This window comes from Ahaetulla prasina, chromosome 2, assembly GCF_028640845.1.
Source record: "Ahaetulla prasina isolate Xishuangbanna chromosome 2, ASM2864084v1, whole genome shotgun sequence".
Taxonomy (NCBI): Eukaryota; Metazoa; Chordata; class Lepidosauria; order Squamata; family Colubridae; genus Ahaetulla; species Ahaetulla prasina.
In genome coordinates this window covers 23,990,153-24,009,835 of record NC_080540.1, presented here as the reverse complement: position 1 = coordinate 24,009,835, position 19,683 = coordinate 23,990,153, and the positions used below count along the sequence as shown (strand labels likewise).

At 47.7% G+C, this 19,683-nt stretch overlaps 1 protein-coding gene and 1 pseudogene across 1 annotated transcript in view; one reads left to right on the top strand and one right to left on the bottom strand.

Annotated features, from left to right (window-relative positions):
• Nucleotides 1–19,683, top strand: part of LOC131190418 (zinc finger protein 91-like) — a 222,221-nt gene that overhangs the window by 107,530 nt on the left and 95,008 nt on the right. The gene's annotated exons all lie outside the window — the stretch shown is intronic.
• The window catches only part of LOC131191556 (zinc finger protein 420-like), a 59,417-nt pseudogene that overhangs the window by 18,916 nt on the left and 20,818 nt on the right, over nt 1–19,683 (bottom strand).

Genomic DNA, 19,683 nt, shown 5'->3' with positions numbered 1-19,683 from the left:
GTTCATCAAGGTACAACATTGACAACATAATTGATGATCAATATATCAATATAAATCAATATAAATAATATAAATATACATCAATATAAAGGAAGGCGCTGGAAATAAAATGGAGGCTGGAGGCCGATTGGAAAGAAAGGTTCCCCTTATTGTTGAAGCAGATCCACCAACGACATGTGATTCTGGGAGAGCTGACAAAATGGAGTTTAGAGTGGGTGGATTTTATACTTTCTGGATTCCAATGGGGTCATGAACTTGTGAAAGGATGGCTCCTTCTTCCAGCATCTTCTGCCCAGTTCTTGCTCAGAACAGGTTAACAAAGCATGAACGTTCAGTTCACATAAAATGAAATGCAGTTAATTGACCCTGGTTTAGGATGCTGGTTTACATACAGACAAATTGGGGATCCAAACCTAGTTTAGTGTCATTTAGCACATATTGAGAATGTAGTCTTTTGCCTCTCTTACTTGCAAATATATTTCTTATTTCCTGCTTCAGGTTTTCCATGTAAGCTCTCCCCAGAACTAGGAGTTTCCCAGGAAATGGGGTGTGTAGGATTCTCCAGCTCCCCACCACCACCACTTTAATTTTGAGGATCTCGATTTATTCCTGAGAGCAGCTGCTTTCCCCCATGCCTGTTATAATCATGGAAAAGGTAGAGAAATATGGGATCTGGAGGAGCCTCCCACTCCTGATACTCATAAATCTGCACCAGGATGAGAACTAGGCATGTGACTCTTCCCCTTTTTTAGAGTGAGAACCCTCTGTCTCCCTTTCTATGAGAAAACACACACATACACACACCCCTACCTTTTCCACCTTTGGATTTTGTTTCTGCCTTTCTAAACTCCTGCAGAGCTCAAAGGGTTAAAGTGAGAGAGAGTCCAGTATCCTAGAAAGGCAAAAACTGAATGATGTCACTGCCTTCCCAATTTGTAAGGCCCAAAGTTGAAGGCCCCCCCCCCCGTGGATTTTCTGTGCACGGAAAGTGCTCATGCAAAGAGCGGAGAAATGGTGCGTTTCCATTGGGGGTGGGGGTGGGGGCGGCAGGAAAGAGGCTCCTTGATTGGGAAGCTTTTGGCGATGTTATACAGTCGTAAAGACCATTGCATTTTAAGTACTGGTATTAGGAAAAAACATTCCCTAACAAGAATCTCGTTTAAATCTGTTGCTGAGGAAGAAAGGAGCGACTACTTCTTTTCTTTCATGGAGAAAATCTTTGAGAATGATCATGCAGAAAGACTACAAGGAATGCTGGTACCTACTACGATAGCCCTCTAAGCAACTTTAAGCCTGGCGGACTTCAACTCCGAGCAAAGCTGACTGGGGAATTCTGGGAATTGAAGTCCGCCACACTTAAAGTTGCCAAGGTTGGAGACCCCTGCTCTAAAAAGCCAGGTCAGTTATTTGACTCTAGTGCCAGAGTTGAAGATGTTTCTTTAAACGATGTTCTCCTGTTGGGTCCAGACCTCAATAACAAACTTCTAGAGTGCTCTTGAGATTTCGCAGAGATTCTGTTGCTTTCATAGCCAACATCCAACAGGTGTTCCATTTCTTCTTTGTTAGAGAGAAACACAGAAATTCCTTAAGATTTCTTTTTTTGGGGGACAATGATCCCTCCAAAGACATCACAGAGTAGTGTATGAAAATACACATCTTTGGCAACAAGCCTTTCTGCTCCGGTCACTATCTAGGGACTCAGACATTCTGCCAAAGAAGGTGAGACAAAGTACGGCTCCGATGCTAGACAATTGATAGAAAAGGGCTTCTATGTAGATGACTGCTTAAAATCGATAACTTCAAATGAGTCTGCAATCAGTCTCCTCAAAAGAGCTCAGGAAACGCTTTTCTGTTCAACTCTCAGGCTTCACAAGATTGCTTCCCACAGTAAAAAAGTTATGGAAGCCTTTCCATTTCAAGACTTTTCAATTTAGGGACAGTTTCTCTACCTGTCCAACACAATCTTGGTCTTCTGTGGGACTTGAACACTGATTCCTTTACTTCCCAAGTAAATACAGAATGGAAACCTTTCACTCATAGGGGTGTCTTGTCTGCAATAAATAGCCTTAAGCCCCATTAGGATTTGCAGCCTAATTCAAGGTAAAGCATTACTCAGAAACTTAACCTGTGAAACATCTGACTGGGATGCCTCACTACCTGATGAAAAGACGAACCCCTGGAAAAGAATGGAAAAATTCTCTACCAGCTTTATCCGATTGTCAAGTTGCACACTTATACGCCCCCTATATACCCTCTACAGCAGACATGTCAAACTCAAGGCCCGCGTACCACATCCAGCCAGTGGTGGGATTCAACTAATTTAATAACCGGTTCTCTGCCCTAATGATTTCTTCCAAAAACCAGTCTGCCAAACTGCTCAGAAAGTTAACAACCGCTTCTCCTGAAGTGGTGCGAATTGGCTGAATCCCACCACTGCATCCAGCCCATAAGGTGTTTACATCTGGGCTGCAGGTCTGCCCTGGAGATGGCAAGGGGCCTGCCCCCACGGCCTCGGCCCTGGCCCACACCAGCCCAGCTGGGCACTCCCCCAGGTGCATGTACAGGAGGTGGTCAGCCTGCAGGAACTGGTGGTGCCCAGCAGCACCTGAAGCTTGTTGGTAGCCAGCTGAATGTGAGCCCGGAGATCCAATAAACTGCGCTTGGCCCCGACCCACCTGCACCATACTTGCGCACCTCGGGACCCCACACCCCTGCCACCTGCCTCGCCTCGCCATACAATGGTGGCACTGGAAGCAGTAGCCCTTGTCCAGCAGGAGCCCTGCCACCCCTTCACTGTCTTCCAGCCTGGGAAGCCCACGAGCCAGGAGGGGAAGCTGTGGCCATTGCCCACTGGGTAAAGCAGACACCTCAAAGCAGCATCCGTGAGCCTCGCCCTCCTATACCCACCATGACCAACCTCCCTAAGGAGAGGGAGCACAATAGCAGCAGCCTCAAGGAGGAGATAAGGAGGCTGGGCTGAGTTGTGGGGTCCTGATGCTCCGGGAGCTTGAGGGCTGGGCCCTTGTCCTCCGCTTCCAGGAGCTCCAGGCAGCCTGCACCACCATCCGAGGGTCCTGTGTGGCCTGAGAGGGATAGCGAGGCTCCTCCAGTGGACAAAACTTTGGCACTCACCCTGGTCTCACCTTCCTCTGCTGGAGACCTCCAGTTCCTCCCTCCCAGCCTTGCCTGGCCCCTCACAGGTGCCCTTTTTTGGCTTTTTCCTCCCAGCACCCGGGGGGCTTAGAGTGGTAGATGTAGCCAATATGGAGGCTCCACCATGCCCTCCAGATGTGTCTCCCCTGCAGATCTCTAGAGAGGAGGAGGAGGTGGGAGGGGAGCTGCATGAGGGAAAGCTGCCCCAACAAGCCACCATCCTTACCACACAATATTGGAAACAGGGATTCCCTTTCAAGAAGGGCCAGACTCCCTTGTGCAGGACCCCACAACTCAGGGAGTGCTGCTCTGCTACCTCTTCCCCTTGCTTTCCAGAGATCTGCCAAAGCAGAAGTTGGACACTGCAGCTCCACCACAGCATCGCCCTCTGCCTCCTGCTTTGCCTTGCAAAAAAGGCTTTAAGAGTTGTAAACTTAATCTTGCATAGCTTCTTCTCCAGAAAGATTACACTACTGAGAGCATATAAAACATTTGCTAGACCAATTCTTGAATACAGCTCGTCTGTCTGGAACCCACACCTCATTTCGGACATTAATACAATTGAGCGTGTCCAGAAATATTTTACAAGAAGAGTTCTCCACTCCTCTGATTGCAACAAAATGCCTTATGCCACTAGACTTGAAATTCTGGGCTCAGAAAATTTAGAACTCCGCTGCCTTCGACATGACCTGAGTTTAACACATAGAATCATCTGTTACAATGTCCTTCCTGTCAACAATACACGAGCACACAATCGATTTAAGCTTAATGTGAACCGCTCCAATCTTGATTGCAGAAAATATGACTTCAGTAACAGAGTTGTTGATGCCTAGAATGCACTACCTGACTCTGTGGTCTCTTCCCAAAATCCCCAAAGCTTTAACCAAAGACTATCTACTATTGACCTCAACCCATTCCTAAGAGGTCTGTAAGGGGCGTGCATAAGAGCACCAGTGTGCCTACCGTTCCTGTCCTAATGTTCCCTTTAATTGTATCCAATTCGTATAGTTATTTCATGCTTATGCTTATATATATGCTTATATATCGTATAGTTATTTCTTGCTTACGCTTATATATACCAGCAGTCACCAACCGGGTTGTCCATGAGAAAATTTTGGTAGTCCGCAGAAAAATTATTTGCATTTTTCAATATTTCATTAAATCAGGGGTCCTCAAACTATGGCCCCTGGGCCAGATACGTGCAATGAATGTTTGTGTTACTGCAAAGAATCTCCCCCTTTGGGGTCTTTTTGTGTGGGTCAGAGGGGGGCAGAAATTCCAACTTGGGGTCTGTTTCACCTCCTAAAAGGTAGGTTACAAACACAAAAGTTGGCTGATCTTCCAGCCGACAGACTCAGTACAAATCCTCCTTTCACAAATGTTGGCCTTGATGTCTTTGGCCCCTGGTCTGTGACCACGCGTCACACTAGATGGTGTTAAGCAAATAGTAAGAGGTGGGCAGCCCTATTCACCAGTATGGCCATTAGAGCTGCCCACTCTGAAGTTATTGAGTATGGACACTTCTAGCTTCATAAATGCCCTCAGATGTTTTATTGCTATCCAAGGCCCTTCAGACAGAGGCACCAACTTTTTGGGGGCAGCCAAAGAACTACATGTTTCTTTGAATATGGCCACCATAATGACATCGAGCTGGCCCCGAGGTCAAACACAACCCTGATGCGGCTCTCAATGAAATAAAGTTTGACATCCCACGTGGTACCTGCACTGTGCCCCAATTGAGCTGCCTCCTCCTGCCTACAGGTAAGTCCTGCTGCCCCCCCACCCCCCGAGCTTGCTGCGCCCTCCCAGAAGGCTTGCGACCTTACCTTCCCTCGCCCCTTCCACGAGTTCGTTTTGGCTCCCAGGCACTGCAGGGAGGCTTGCTAAGCCAAAAATGGGGCGCGGAGGGAGTGCCTAGCAAGACTCCCTGCAGCCCCCTAGAAGCAAAAATGGGCTGCAGGGGATAGGGGGCTTCAAGGAAGAAAGAAACAAATAAATCCTCACTATTTAGGGATCCTCATGTGCACTGAGCTTGAGTTGAGAGCTTATTTATTGTAAGTGCCTGCTAGCTATTCTTGCTCAGGCTACACTACAAAACGCCTGGCTTTTCTTCCTCCTACCAGAAACCTTCTGGGGTTCTTCACAGGAAGGGAGAAAGGAGAAAGGGAAGGAGGAAGAAAGAGAGGGGGGGGAGGGAGGGAAGGGTAAATCCTTTTACTCACACTTCATCCTCACTGTTTAGAGATCCCCACATGCACTGAGCTTGAATTGAGAGCTTATTGTAAGTGGCTGCTAGCTATCCTTGCTCAGGCTAAGCTAATTAATAGTGGAGTTCTAAGAATGCCAGATGATCAATGGGCATATTCTGAATTTCCAAAGGTCTGGCTTTGCTTCCTCCAATCAAAGACCTTCTGGGGTTCTTCACAGAAAGGGAGAAAGGAGAAAGAGGGAGAAAAAAAGAAAGAGAGAGGGAGAAAGAGAAAGAAAGGGGAAGAGAAAGAGGGAGAAAAAAAGAAAGAGAGAGGGAGAAAGAGAAAGAAAGGGGAAGAGAAAGAGGAAGGCAGCGGGAGAGAGAACGCAGGTATCTCTTAACAGAGGCTTGAACTTGCCTGAAATTAGATCAAGCCCTACATCACTTACCCAATGTATCAGATTGTTATTGAATTATTTTTGGTATATATATTACATTCTCTTGTGTAATTTAGTTACAGTGTAAAACTAGTCCATTATGTCTCAAAATAAAAGGGAGATCAAAAATCTAATTAGTGCCATGTAAATTCTGAAATCCCCAAAGACCTTTCCCATTGTATTTAATAAACAAATTTATATGGTTACCCAACTCATATACAGTGACTTTATCACATTCTTGTTCCTTTCATATAGTTCTCGATGTGTCAATCTCCTTGCTACTCTATTTCCTCCATCAAAATTCTATTATAAATAATATTACCACACATTACAGCTCTAATTTTGTGTATTTGCGCCAGTAATTTTCAGAAAAAGATTTATTCCTCTCTTACATGGTTATTTAAAAGTAGCTTCATACGTCAGTTTACTTCTACCATTAAAAATGTTTTGTTGCATTATATGACTGCAAAAGCCTTTTAGAAGTTTCATATAACAGGAAATATCCAGTAACAATTTTGAAAGTAGTTATCATAGCCACAAACACCCTCCCCCAAAAAGAGAGAGAGAGAGAGAAAGAAAGAGGAAGGAAGGGAGAGAGAGAAAAAAAACCCTCTGTGCTATTATTTTTAATTGTTCCATTATTTATCATGTGTAAAATAATTCTTTTCTTTTTTTCCTAGATGATCGTTCTTGCTTGTGAGAGGTCTTATCCCTTCTGATTTACCTCTATGACCCAAAAATGCCTTTGAGAGGCAAGAAAGAACCTGGACCAGCCTGAGCAATGATACTGGGATTCATCAATCCACAGATTGCGAATAAACAGAGAAAAACGTTCCAATCACAAGACCTGAAGATTCCAATGGTTTGAAGAGATTCCTCTTTATATGGAGGTTACAATGCAAGGGGGGAAAAGAAGAGATTTAGCTAGTTAATAAAAGAAAGGATGTAGATGGAAAGAAAAAAGAGGTTAAAAAAGAACTGAGTTACCCTCGCTGCTCTTTTCGGTCTCTTTATTGGCTAGCTTGACCCAGAACTCTTTGTCAGCCTCTGCCTATGATGCTTGCTTGCTATCGGCTGCCATTGTAACAGGAGGGAGGAGGCTTTGCTGGTATATGGGTGTTGGGGTGGGGGGAAGCGAGCTGGTGGAGATGTGTCAAGAACAGGGAGGAAACTTCTCAGAGGCTTCAAGCAGCTGTGAAAGGAACTGATAGCTGTCAAGGTCAACCGTTCGGGCATGCCAGAGAGATGGGTCCCCTCTGAAGAAGAGCCCCACATGACACCTTGGGGAAATGTGGATTGGACACGGAACTGGGAGGGATTTGGGATTGCTTTCAATATCTAATGTTCACGCCTATTGCCTCAGACCTTGTTTTTCTTTTGTTGCATTCAGTTCATACTCAGTAAAAGTACCTTTCTCTATAAATATGGAGTTGGGGTTTTTCTTTCTTGGGTTTGAATGGAGGCACGCCTGACACTATTACTGACAATTGAGCTTCAAACTAACATGAGCCTCTCAAATCCTGAAATGTGCCCACTCCAAATCCTTCCAAAAATCTTCATGTGTTAATACATTTTTAAAGCAACTAAAGAGTTTAATAGGTGAATATAATACAAGACTAGAAGAAAACCACACCATTGATATTTAATTAATTTTATTTAAATCAAACGTGGACTTCTTAGCCCTCACCACACTACAGAAGAGCAAAATATGGCCATAATGCTTGAAAACAAAATTGCACAAGCACTTGGGGCGCTTCTGGCTCCTTTTGTGAAAGAGGAATTGTTCCTCCTTTCAGCTCTTCCCACACGCTCTACATTGATCTGCATGTGACAATTCCCTCATATCATGAGGCCTTTGACTGAATAACGTTCAATGTTTCTGCATAGATACTGGCTGACTCAGGTCTCTGTTCTACACTGAGGATGCAAATTTAATTACTGTTGGGGATCCCAGTTCTATACCATGGGTGCAATTCGATTATTCTTTTGATATTTTCCTTTTGAGCTTAGGGACGCAGCATCTGTTAAACGTCTTTGCATCCCTCTGAGAGCTATAACTAACTGGGAGAATGACAGTTGGGGAACAGGAAGGTCTTTTCTAAAAAATAAAATAAAATGAACCTATATACCACCGGTTTCAAACTCCTCGCGTGACTTTGCCATTATGGTACGCATTGGGACAGTTTCCCTATTCGCGGAGCTGGGGTGGGTGTGTCCTGCATGCGACGCAACAGGCCCATGAGCTTCCAGTTTGACACTGCTATATACTGTATATACAGATACATTCAAAAAAGTATAAATCACAATTATAATGGCACATGTCCATTGTTTTTATTTTAATTACTAAATTCATCTCTCTGCAGCTGTCAGGAGGGGGAACCGCAGAAAAACACTTTTCAGAGTTCAGTCTGTACACTGGAAATCCATACACAGAACCCATTAAATCAATAATTAGCATACATTCTCACCCAAATTTTGGGGGGGATTCTCCAGTCTATGAATCATGTTATGGGAAATAAGACTATGGGGTGTGCTGAAGCCCGTTCCACACTCCAAGCATTTATGTGGCTTCTCTCCTGTGTGGATCCTTTGATGGCGCGTAAGATCACTGCTTATTCTGAAGTCCTTTCCACACTCCATGCATGTATATGGCTTCTCCCCAGTGTGGATCCTTTGATGGGATGTAAGATCACTGCTTGTTCTGAAGCCCTTTCCACACTCCATGCATTTATATGGCTTCTCCCCGGTGTGGATCCTTTGATGGAGTGTAAGGGAACTGCTTGTACTAAAGCCCTTTCCACACTCCATGCATTTATATGGCTTCTCCCCCGTGTGGATCCTTCGATGGAGTGTAAGGGAACTGCTTTTACTAAAGCCCTTTCCACACTCCAAGCATTTATATGGTTTCTCTCCTGTGTGGATCCTTCTATGGCATGTAAGATCGCTGCTTATTCTGAAGTCCTTTCCACATTCCATGCATTTATATGGTTTCTCTCCTGTGTGGATCCTTCTATGGCATGTAAGAGCACTGCTTATTCTGAAGTCCTTTCCACACTCCATGCATTTATGTGGCTTCTCTCCAGTGTGGATCCTTTGATGGGATGTAAGTTCCTTGCTTAATCTGAAGCTCTTTCCACACTCAATGCATTTATATGGCTTCTCCCCTGTGTGGATCCTTTGATGGATAATAAGGGCACTCTTTTGGCTACAGCCCTTTCCACATTCCATGCATTTATATGGCTTCTCCCTTGTGCATGTCCCTTTATTAACTATCTTGTTTCCATGTTCATTGCATTTATTTGACTTCTCTCCCATGTGAAAACTTTTCTGTGACTCAAGGGACCCATTTTCTTGAGAAAGTGTGAATATCGAACTGTAAGTTTTTCCTTTGTCTTTGCATAAATTGGCTCGTCCTTTGGCTTTTGATGGAGAGGGTCCATTTACATCTAATGTGTTTTTGAAGAATCTTACATCTTTCCCAATATATTTATTCTTTAGTTTTCCTCGTTGATCAATAAAGTCCTGCATCTGAGCAACAATCGAAGATGAACTTCCCTTATTCCAGTTATTTGACAGGTTTCCTTCCTGCCTTTGGAATTCTGTTTGAATTGCAGGTTTCTGCATTACTTCTCCTTGTCTAAATACTTTGATTGGTTCTCCAGAGACTTTATTGTCTATCCCATTATCACCTTCAAAGGGAAAGAAAAATGAAAGTGAGAGAAAGGTTAGGGAAAAAGTTCACTCTGTCGGAAGTCATATTAATTGCCTTCAGGTATTGTGCCAAGTTCTAATATATACTGCATATCTGTATCCTTATAATGGCATGGTATAGAAATGATAGTATCTCTATTGATGAAGCACAAAACCTTGAAAAAGACATTAAGTCAAAAAACGTGAAAGATATGGAAGCACCTGGGCCAAAATAGTTGAAATCTGTGTGATGGAGTTTGGCATTACCTCAAACTAAGGAATTACTTTGTCACTAAAATGTTTAAATACAAATAGAAAAATAAATTGGATTGGATACATCTAAGCAGAATGACATAGACCTATTTCCTTCCTTGGAGCAGTAGAAAAACAGAACTTTTCCTTTTCCCTCTGAAGAGAAGAAATCTATTTAGAGAAGTTTTCATAAGAAATAATAACTAATGACATTAACTACAAAATGGCTTCCTGAACTCTCTGACTGGAGAGTAGGAAACTCTTACCAAGAGAGGCCACATTCTTATAATTCTCCAGCATGACTTCCCAATGCAGAGCTTTTTGGTGAGGATCCAGCTGAGTCCACTCCTCCTCTGAGAAATACACAGCCACCTCCTCAAAGGACACAAGACCCTCCTGAAAGGGAAAAAAAAGTACAAAACAGACTGAGGAGGCATTGCAGGATCTTTCCTATTGTTTAGAAGATCCCAAAGCAAACATATACACTAAGGTAAGTATGCTTTGGTTTAGATGACAAATGGACAGAACAAAAAACATTTGACTAAAGAAATATTTTACACACATTTTATCAACTTGAATGATTCTGTAGGACTTTCAGTGCCATTCAGGTTCAATAAGCCCCGTTTCCTCCTGGATCAATTGATCTACCACACATCCAGCCAGCCAGCCAGCCAACCAGTGGTGGGTTGCTACCGGTTCGCACCAGTTTGGGAGAACTGGTAGCGGTAATTTGAGCTGGGTCACCGAACCGCTGGCTGGCCACGCCCCAAACTGGTCCCCACTCACTGGCCCTGCCCCCTCCACCGAGTCACTCCTCACTTCTACTGCATGGGTCCTCGCTTGCAGCTTGCCTGTCTGAAGCACTGCACCCCAACTGAGCAGCCCTGATCTGCCTGCCAGGTAAGCCTGCAAGCCGTGCCCTACCTAACTGCCTCTGCCATCTCTCACCATCCCAGCCTGCCTCCCCTACTCCCTTCCACGTGGCCTGTATCCCTGCCATGCTTCCCTGCCTTCCACGCAGCCTTCCCTTTGTCCAGCTTGCGAAGGTAAGAAAGCAGGCTTGGAAAGTTATTTTATGTAATGGGGAGGGGGTTGGGAGATGAAAAGCTTTGGATGTGGTTATTTGAATTGGAAGGGAAAACTTTATTCTATGTTTGGTTTATGTATAACAATACCTTGTGATTGACCCGGGGGGAGGGAGGGGGGGAGGGGGTTTTTTGGGAGGGAGGGGGAAAAAGGGGGGGAAAAATGTTTTTGTTTTTTAAAACTCTTTCAATAAAAAAAAAAGAAAAGAAAGCAGGCTTGGGCCCGGGGACCGCCGGGAAGGAAGGCAAGCATGGCAGGGCCACCTGGCTGTGGGGAAGGGAGCTAGCAGCCTACTACCTTCCCCACAGCCCTGCCATGCTTGCATGCCTTCCACGTGGCCTTCCTGTTGTCCCCGTGGCCACCTTGCCACCCACCCCCACCCCGCTTCCCTTTCTTTAACATGACCCACTTCCCCCCTCAAACCTTGGGAGGCGGCTACTCCCATGTCGCAGCCTGTGGAGGAAGCGTCCTCCGCGTTGCAAAGCCCTCGAAGCGGCTGCAGGAGGGGGAAAGAAAAAAAAAGGCTCAGCCGTTTCCATCCCAAGTCAGCCACAGCCGCCCTCCCATCTACTGCTTGTGGCAAATGGGAGTGCGGCTGCGACTTGGGTGGAAACACAGAGAAACACGCAATGAAGCAACTGCCTTTTCCTCTCCGACTTCTGTTAGTGAAGAGAAGGGAAGAGGCGCCAGCAGCAGTGGCAGGAAAGTGGCCGATCACAGCTGGCATGGTTCCCCGGGCTCCCTTCACATGGCTCACCTCAGCCCGCCAAACACACACACAAGGAGGTGTCCTTGGATTGGCTTCAAAGGCCGAGCCTTTTTTTTTCTTTTCGCCCTCTCTGCAGTCGCCTCCAGGGCTTTGCTGCACGGAGGACGCTTCTGTTGTGTCTTGCCCGCTGTCACCGCAGCCGGGGCCTTCTTATCTGCTTCCAAACGCTGAGGAATGTCCTAGTATGCCTCCTGGCCCCAGCCCTGGTTCCATGCCCAGACAGGCTGAGGAGGAGGAAGCACCTCCCGGCCCCAGCCCTGGCTCCATGCCCAGGCAAACGGAGCAACTAGACCCCTCCCCTTCAGGAGAATTGATGAGCGGCGTCAACAGAAGGGAGGGGCAGGCCTGGATAAGTGCTGAGTCATGGAGCTACACCTCATGGCCTATATAAAGGATCTGCTTTCTGGCATTCTCTGAGTCAGGCAAAGTCTAACATATCTTGCTGAAGTCACTTTCTGGTCTCCTGCCTGCCTTGAGGACTTTGCTAGGACTTTGGCAGAGCTGCAGAGGCACACCTGATTCGGATTTCCCTGACCCGGCCGTCAGCGGAGAAGTGGGACACGACAGCTTCCTCCACAGGCCTCCCGAGATTTGGGGAAGGAAGTGGAACGTGTTAAAGAAAAGTAAAAGGGAAGTGGGGTGGGAGAGAGAGAGAGAGAGGCGGACTCTCTTTTTTCATTCGCTCCTTGTTCCTCCTTCATGCCAAAAAAAAAAAAAAAACCCGATCTGATCTGGAGCCGAATGTCATTGAAAGTAATGCTGTCAGCCTGGAGCATTTCATTTCAATCTTTAACTGGGTGATGAATTGAACCTCCCCACCTAAAAGCAGATGAGACGTAGAGAGAGAGAGAGAAAGAGAAAGACAAAGACAAAGAAAAAAAAAGAAGACAGAAAGACAGAAAGAAAGAAAGTAAGAAAGAAAGACAGAAAGAAAGAGGAAGGGGGAGAGAAAAAAAGAGAGAGAGGGAGAAAGAAAAAAAGAGAAGAAAGAGAAAGGAAGATGAAGGAAGGGGGAGAGAAAGAAGAAGTAAGGCCCACAAACCCTGGCACTAGACGTGGCTTCAGAAGACACTTTGAAACAGGGCAGCAATCTAGGGCTGGAAGGGACCTTGGAAGCCATCTTGTCCAACCCAGCAGGAAACCTTATATCGTCTGGATTATTTTGGTGCCTCTAACAGAGAGGAAAATTGCCAGGAAGGAAAAGGAGTTTACTAGGACAAGGCTGCCATGCAGAGAAAGGCAGAGATAGTCCTTGACTTATGACCACAATTGAGCCCAAAATTTTGGTTGCTAAGCAAGAGCGTTGTTAAGTGAGTTTCACCACATTTTATTCAATCCATGACCTCTCCGGGCTCTAACAGTCATGTACAAGCTAGGGAAGAACATCTGAAGGTGTATGTAATGTTCTAAATGTACAGACGTTATAGTTAAATGTGTGGCAGAAAGTGGACTCTGGGTGTGTTTTTCCAAATGTAGTAAGTGAGGTTGAATGTGTATAGTTTTAGAAGAGCTGTGTGTGTGTGTGTGTGTGTGTGTGTGTGTGTGTGTGTGTATACTACACATACAGCATATATAGTAGATAATGTATTTTTTTGTGTGCCTATATACACTCTATACCAGGGGTCTCCAACCTTGACAACTTTAAGACTTGTGGACTTCAACTCCCAGAGTTCCTCAGCCAGTTTGGCTGGGAGTTGAAGTCCACAAGTCTTAAAGTTGCCAAGGTTGGAGACCCCTGCTCTATACTATGTAATATGTATGTACACATATGACATATATACATAGGATTAAATTGTATATTTTGGATGTTGAGTTGTAGTAAATAAATAGGGAAATTATATCTTGTTGAGGCCTTTGAGGCGAGGACAGGCCAGGCACCCTAACCCTAACCCTTGATCTGAGTGATGTCAAGTTGGCCTTGCCCATCCAATCACATGACCAACCAGCCATGACCACCCAGTCACATGACCACCAAGACGCCCACCCAGTCACATGACCATCAAGCAATGCCCACAAAGTAAGCCATGCCCACAGAACTGGTAGTAAGAATTTTTGGAACCCACCACTGTAGCCAACCATCATCAAAATACTCTTCCTTCTAATCTATTAATCCATCCACAATCAAAAGGCCCTCAGTGTCTTGAGAGAATCAACTGGCAGCTGGGCCTTGGAAAACCCACCAATAAGTGATACTAATCCTTCAGAAGTGTGTCTGTAGGCAAAGGGATTCTTTCTAGTGTTTTATGAAATGATTTATGTTGTCCTAAGAAGGAACAATCTTGTTCATCCTTGTCAGAGTAATGAAAATTTAAAGCTGACCAGCTGCTTTAAGACTGAGGTTGAGTCAGCAGGGTTATTGCCGCTTTAAGACTGAGGATGAGTCAGCAGGGTTATTGCCACTTTAAGACTGAGGATGAGTCAGCAGGGTTATTGCCATTTTAAGAAGCTGTCTATAAAAGGGAGGCCATGAGAAGGCATCTCTTTCTCCTCGTCTATTTCTCTCCTCATTGTGTTTTATCTGCATTGCAGTTCTCAGTGTAGAGTTGAAGATTGATTGATTGCCTGGTATATGCCTACCACGTATATGTATATATGTATATAGAAGTCTCGTATAGAAGCCGCTATTTGTAAGACAAACCTCTGTGTACTGTATTTTGCTCCTGGGTTGTCTCAAAATAGTCACGCTGTGCACAGTCTGACAGATTATGGGCCCAGTCCAGAGAGAAGGCCAGACTGACTACAGAGACTAGAGATAAGAGAAACCCAGTACGAGCTTCCACCAGAGACAGAGGGGTTATGCAATGCAGTTTGATAGTGGTTAGTGGCTTGTGAACGAAGCAGGCAACATGGCCTCCATTGGCGTAATGGGAGGAGGTGTCTTGGTGTCGTGGCTGAATGAGACAAACTATTTCTCCTGGAATGTGAACATGGAGCTGTATCTACGGAGGGAGGAGTTGTGGCAATTGTTACTAATCCACCAGCAGTCCTGGACGATGGGGAACAGAGAAGAAACGAAAATGCATTAGCCAGCATAATTCTGGCTTTAGAGGACAGTCAGCTGATAAACCTGAGGGGTGTCCAGTCTGCGAAAGAGTGCTGGGAGGCGTTGCGCATTATGTACCTTAGAGAGACTGCAGGTAGTAAAGTGTTGCTGATAAGGAGACTGTAATTAGCACAACTGAAGCCGGGGGAGAGCATGTCCACACATCTGCAGGATATGAGAAAGACATTCCTTGAGTTAGAGGAAAGAGGAAGGACATTTAATGAGGCAAAGAAGGTGTATGTGGTACTCAGTTCAGTCGACAGTTCATGGAACGTTCTTGTGACTAGTCTAGAGTCCATGCAAGAGTGGGATTTAACCATGGCATATTTGACTGTTCGATTGTTGAAGGAGGAACAGAAATGGCTGGAGAGGCGACCAGGAAATGGCGGAGAGAATGCTCAGCAATAACCAGCATCTGCACCAGTCCAGGATGCCAGCAAAGCAGCTGAGACAGTTTATTCAGTAAGAGATACTACACGAGTGGCTCTACGGAGTTACTCTAGAGACACTGCTTGAAGAGGAGAAACAGAGGAGCAGCGAGACAAGGGCGCAAGACTACTCAACACATAAGGAGCGGTTCTCCAGCATCGTTTTCCCTGACAGCAACAGCGTCCGAAAACACCAGGAACACTTGGTTGTTAGACAGTGGAGTGAGTCAGCATATTGCAAATGATCCACAAGCGTTTTCTGGTTTGAAAACAACTATGCAAACATGTGTTAGTCTAACTAATGATCAAAGAGCTGCTGTAAAAGGGGAAGGTAACGTGTATGTATCTGAGATAGGAGAAACATTGTGTAATATCCTTTATGTACCTGTATTAAATCATAATCCAAGTTAGACAGGCAGGGTTAGGAAATTCTGTTTGCAGGAGGACCATATTCTATTAGGAAAGATGGAAGATTTGCGCACGAGGGGTTAAGAAGAATGGCTTGTATGTTCTCGGAAGGCAGGAGAATAGTTGTGCACATGCACTTATGAAGGCTCCCAAACATGACAATTGCGTATATTTGTTGCATAGGCAATTGGAACATGCAAGTTTTGATATACTGAAGAAGATGCCAGGCCTAACTGAGGGGTTTAGAATAAAGAACTGCAATGTGTATTTAGATTGCGCTGTTTGTAAGGAGTCTGTTCTGTTTCCCTTCCCCCAATACTCCCAGCAAAGAGTCAGTCAGAGGCCTTCTTTTCTGATTTATTTACATATATATAAATGTCCTGGCCACGTCTACCCACGGGCCTGCCAAGTTTCTGGAGATAACAAGGAAATTACAGATAAGGCCATAATTACTCACGAATATATTCTTCCCTCCATTGATACAGTTTGCCCGCGCAAATTCATTGCTTTGTCCAAAAAACCAGGAAGTCCCGCCTCCTATTTATAGTCTCTGCAGATGTCACTGCATGACAATTATGACTTGGCTTTATCCCAACGCTGCTTCTGCTGCGCGCGCCGGTCACGCCTGCGCAGTCTTGCATCACTCCAAAACTGTTCTTGGGGCATTGCCAAATCAGAAGAAGGCTCCAGGGAATCAGGCTTTGCCGGCCCCTCCTCCTCCCTTTGAGTGGGTGCCAGGGAGGGAAAGGGCTCAAGAGAAGCAGGGCTTGCCAGGTCTTCTCCCTCACTTTCTGAATCATCCGAGTCCAGGAGTCCGGGTCCAGGAACCTGGGTCACAACACTATCCCTCACCGCAGGGCCCTTCCCCCGGGGCTGACGATCGGGATGCGGTCGGGCTGGGTTCTGCTCATGGAAGGCCTGCACCAGGTCAGGGGCATGAACGTCGGAGGCATCTACCCAGGAGAAATCAGTCCCGTATCCCTTCCACACGATCAAATATTGGAAACGACCCTTCAGCCAGCGGGAGTCTCGTACGCTGTGGACTTCGTATTCCTCTGACCCGTCCTCGGCAACAGTGACGGGTGTTGTTGGGCACCGAAGGGGACTCGGTGTGGCCTCAAGAACCAGAAGGGACCGGTGAAAAACGGGGTGGATCCGCATGGATCGTGGCAGGGTCAGTCGGTAGGCTACCAGGTTGATGACTGCCTCGACAGGGAACGGGCCGATGAATCGGTGGTCCAACTTCTTTACCGGGCAGTCGGACGGGAGGTGTTTGGTGGAGAGCCACACCCGGTCTCCAACTGCCAGCGGGGGCGTTGCCCGTCGGGAGCGGTCGGCGGACCGTTTGTAGTCCTCCTTTGCCCGATTCAGCTGCTGACGTACCAACTGTTGGACCGCATGCAATTCCGTCAGGAAGGTCTGCGTTTCGGGAACAGGAGAGTCGGTGGTGCCAGAGGAAGAGCGCGGATGGTACCCACATTGGCAAAGAACGGGTCATCTGAGTAGAGGTGTGCTGAGAGTTGTTAAAGCAAACTCCGCCAGAGACAGGTAATCGGCCCAGTTGTCCTGTTGCTGGTTGATGAAGCAACGGAGATACTGTTCCAGTATACCGATGACCTTCTCTGTACCCCATCGGTCTCCGGATGGTGCGATGACGACAGACACACCTGCACCTCCAACGCGCCATCAGGCTCTTCCAGAAGCGGGCTGTGAACTGAACTCCGGTCCGAAACCACCCTGTCCGGTAGACCATGGAGGCGGAAGATGTGCTGCAGAAAGAGGCGGGCGTTTTGCGGCTGTGGGCAGTCCGGCATGGGATGAAGTGTGCCATCTTGGTGAGCATGTCCACCACCACCAGCACCGTGGTGAACCCAGAGGACGGCGGCAGGTCTGTCAGGAAATCCATAGAGATCGCCCCAGGGTCTGTCGGGTGTCGGCAAGGGCTGCAGGAGCCCGGGAGGGGCCCCCGTGGCGGCCTTGGCTTGCCGGCACGGTACGCAGGATGTCACGTAGGCATGTACATCATGCCGCACTCGGGGCCACCAAAAGGTCCGTGTCACCAGGTGGAGGGTCTTGAAGAACCCAAAATGTCCTGCTGCAGGGTTGTCGTGGAACTGGGTCATGACGAGGGCTCGGAGTGGTCCTGTGGGCACATATAATCGCCCCTGAAACTTGAGTAAGTCCTCCTCCAAGGTCCAAGGAGACGCGGGGCCCACCTCTGCTCTCCTTTGCTGCGACCAGGCGTCCTGGTGCTGCGCCTCTCGCACCTGGGCCCGCAAGTCCACTGGCTCCCGTGCTGCGGCCAAGGCTTCTGCCGGCAGCACTGTCCGTGGAGGAAGGGGGTCCTTGGTGCAGAGGTACTCTGGCTTGCGGGATAGGGCATCCGCCCTCCGGTTGTGACCGCTGGGAATGTAGGTCATGTGGAAGTTGAACCGGGCAAAAAACAACGACCACCGGATCTGCCGCTGGTTCAACTTCCGAGCTGTGGTGAGGTGCTCTAGATTCCGATGGTCCGTTCGGACCTCCACCTGATGTCGGGCCTCCTCCAGATGGTGTCGCCAAGCCTCAAATGCAGCCTTGATAGCCAGCAACTCTTTTTCCCAGATGGTGTAGTTGCGCTCGGAAGGATTGAGTTTCCGGGAGTAGTAAGCGCAGAGAAAAAGTGTGCCACCGTTCGTCGGAGCCTGTAGCAGCACCGCTCCAAGAGCCACATTGGACGTGTCCGTTTCCACCACAAAAGGCCGGAGCGGGTCGGGATGCCTCAGGACGGGTTCCATGACGAAGGCTTTCTTGAGGGCTGTGAATGCTTCTTGCTGCGGGGGATACCACCGGAATGCAACCTTCTTCCTGAGGAGCTGGGTAAGTGGAGCCGTCAGTGTGGCGAAGCCCGGGATGAAGGTCCGGTAGTAGTTGGCGAAGCCCAGCAGGTGCTGAACATCCTTCACCCGACGAGGGGCTTCCCAGCTACACAAAGCTTCTACTTTGCATGGGTCCATGGCTATGCCCTCGGTCGAGATAATATGCCCGAGGAATTCTATGGAAGTCCGGAAGAAGACGCATTTCTCCAGCTTCGCATTGAGTTGTTGCTCCCGCAAGCGTTGCAGAACCAGACCGACGTGTCGAAGGTGGCTTTCCCTGGACCGGGAGTAAATCAGGATGTCGTGTAGATAACCACGAACCAATCCAACATGTCTCGGAACACGTCGTTCATGAAGTGCTGGAAAATGGCAGGAGCGTTGGTCAACCCAAATGGCATGACAGTGTATTCGTAGTGTCCATATCGGGTGCCGAATGCCATCTTCCATTTGTCTTCTTCTCGCATCCGCACCAGGTTGTAGGCCCCCCAGAGATCGAGCTTGGTGAAGATCGTGGCCTCCCGCAACCTCTCCAGTAGCTCCGGGATGAGCGGCAGGGGGTAGCGATTCCGCACCGTAATGGCGTTTAGCCGGCGGTAATCACAGCACAGGCGCAAGTCCCCTGTCTTCTTCTTCACGAAGAGGACCGGGGCCGAGAGAGGGGACTTTGAAGGCCGGATGAACCCTCGGGCCAGATTTTTGTCCAGGAAGTCCCTGAGGGCGGCCAACTCGGGCTCCGACATGGAATACAGGCGTCCCACAGGCAGTGGTGCGTTGGGCAGAAGGTCCACGGGGCAATCGTAGGGCCGATGCGGGGGTAGTCGGTCCGCCTCCTTCTCGCTGAACACGTCGGCGAAGTCCGTCAGCTCAGGAGGCAAGGTGATGGCAGCAGTGGGGACGTTCTGGCCGGCACAGGTGTGGTGGATGTGGTCGACGCACTGCAGACTCGGGAAAGAGATGGCATTCCACGACCAGGCCACCTGAGGATCGTGGGTCCGAAGCCAGGCCATCCCAAGGACCAAGGGAAAATGAAGGTCCGCCGTGACATAAAACTGGATCGCCTCCTCATGGTCCCCAATAGCCAGGCGCAAAGGCTGGGTGGCAAATTTAATGGGGCCGGACACCAGTTCTCGTCCATCAATTGTCTCTACCAGCATAGGAGGGTCCACCGGAACTACGGGGACTGCAAACTGGATCACAAAGGCCTGGTCCATAAAGTTTGTTGTGGCCCCTGAGTCCACCAGCGCATGCGCCTGGAGCCCGTCTGACTGGTTCCCCAACCATATCCGTGTGTCTAGAATCAGATGCCGAGGGGGCCCAGAGTCTACTTCCGCAACGTCCAGTGGGGGCTTAGTACGTGCCCGACCTAGG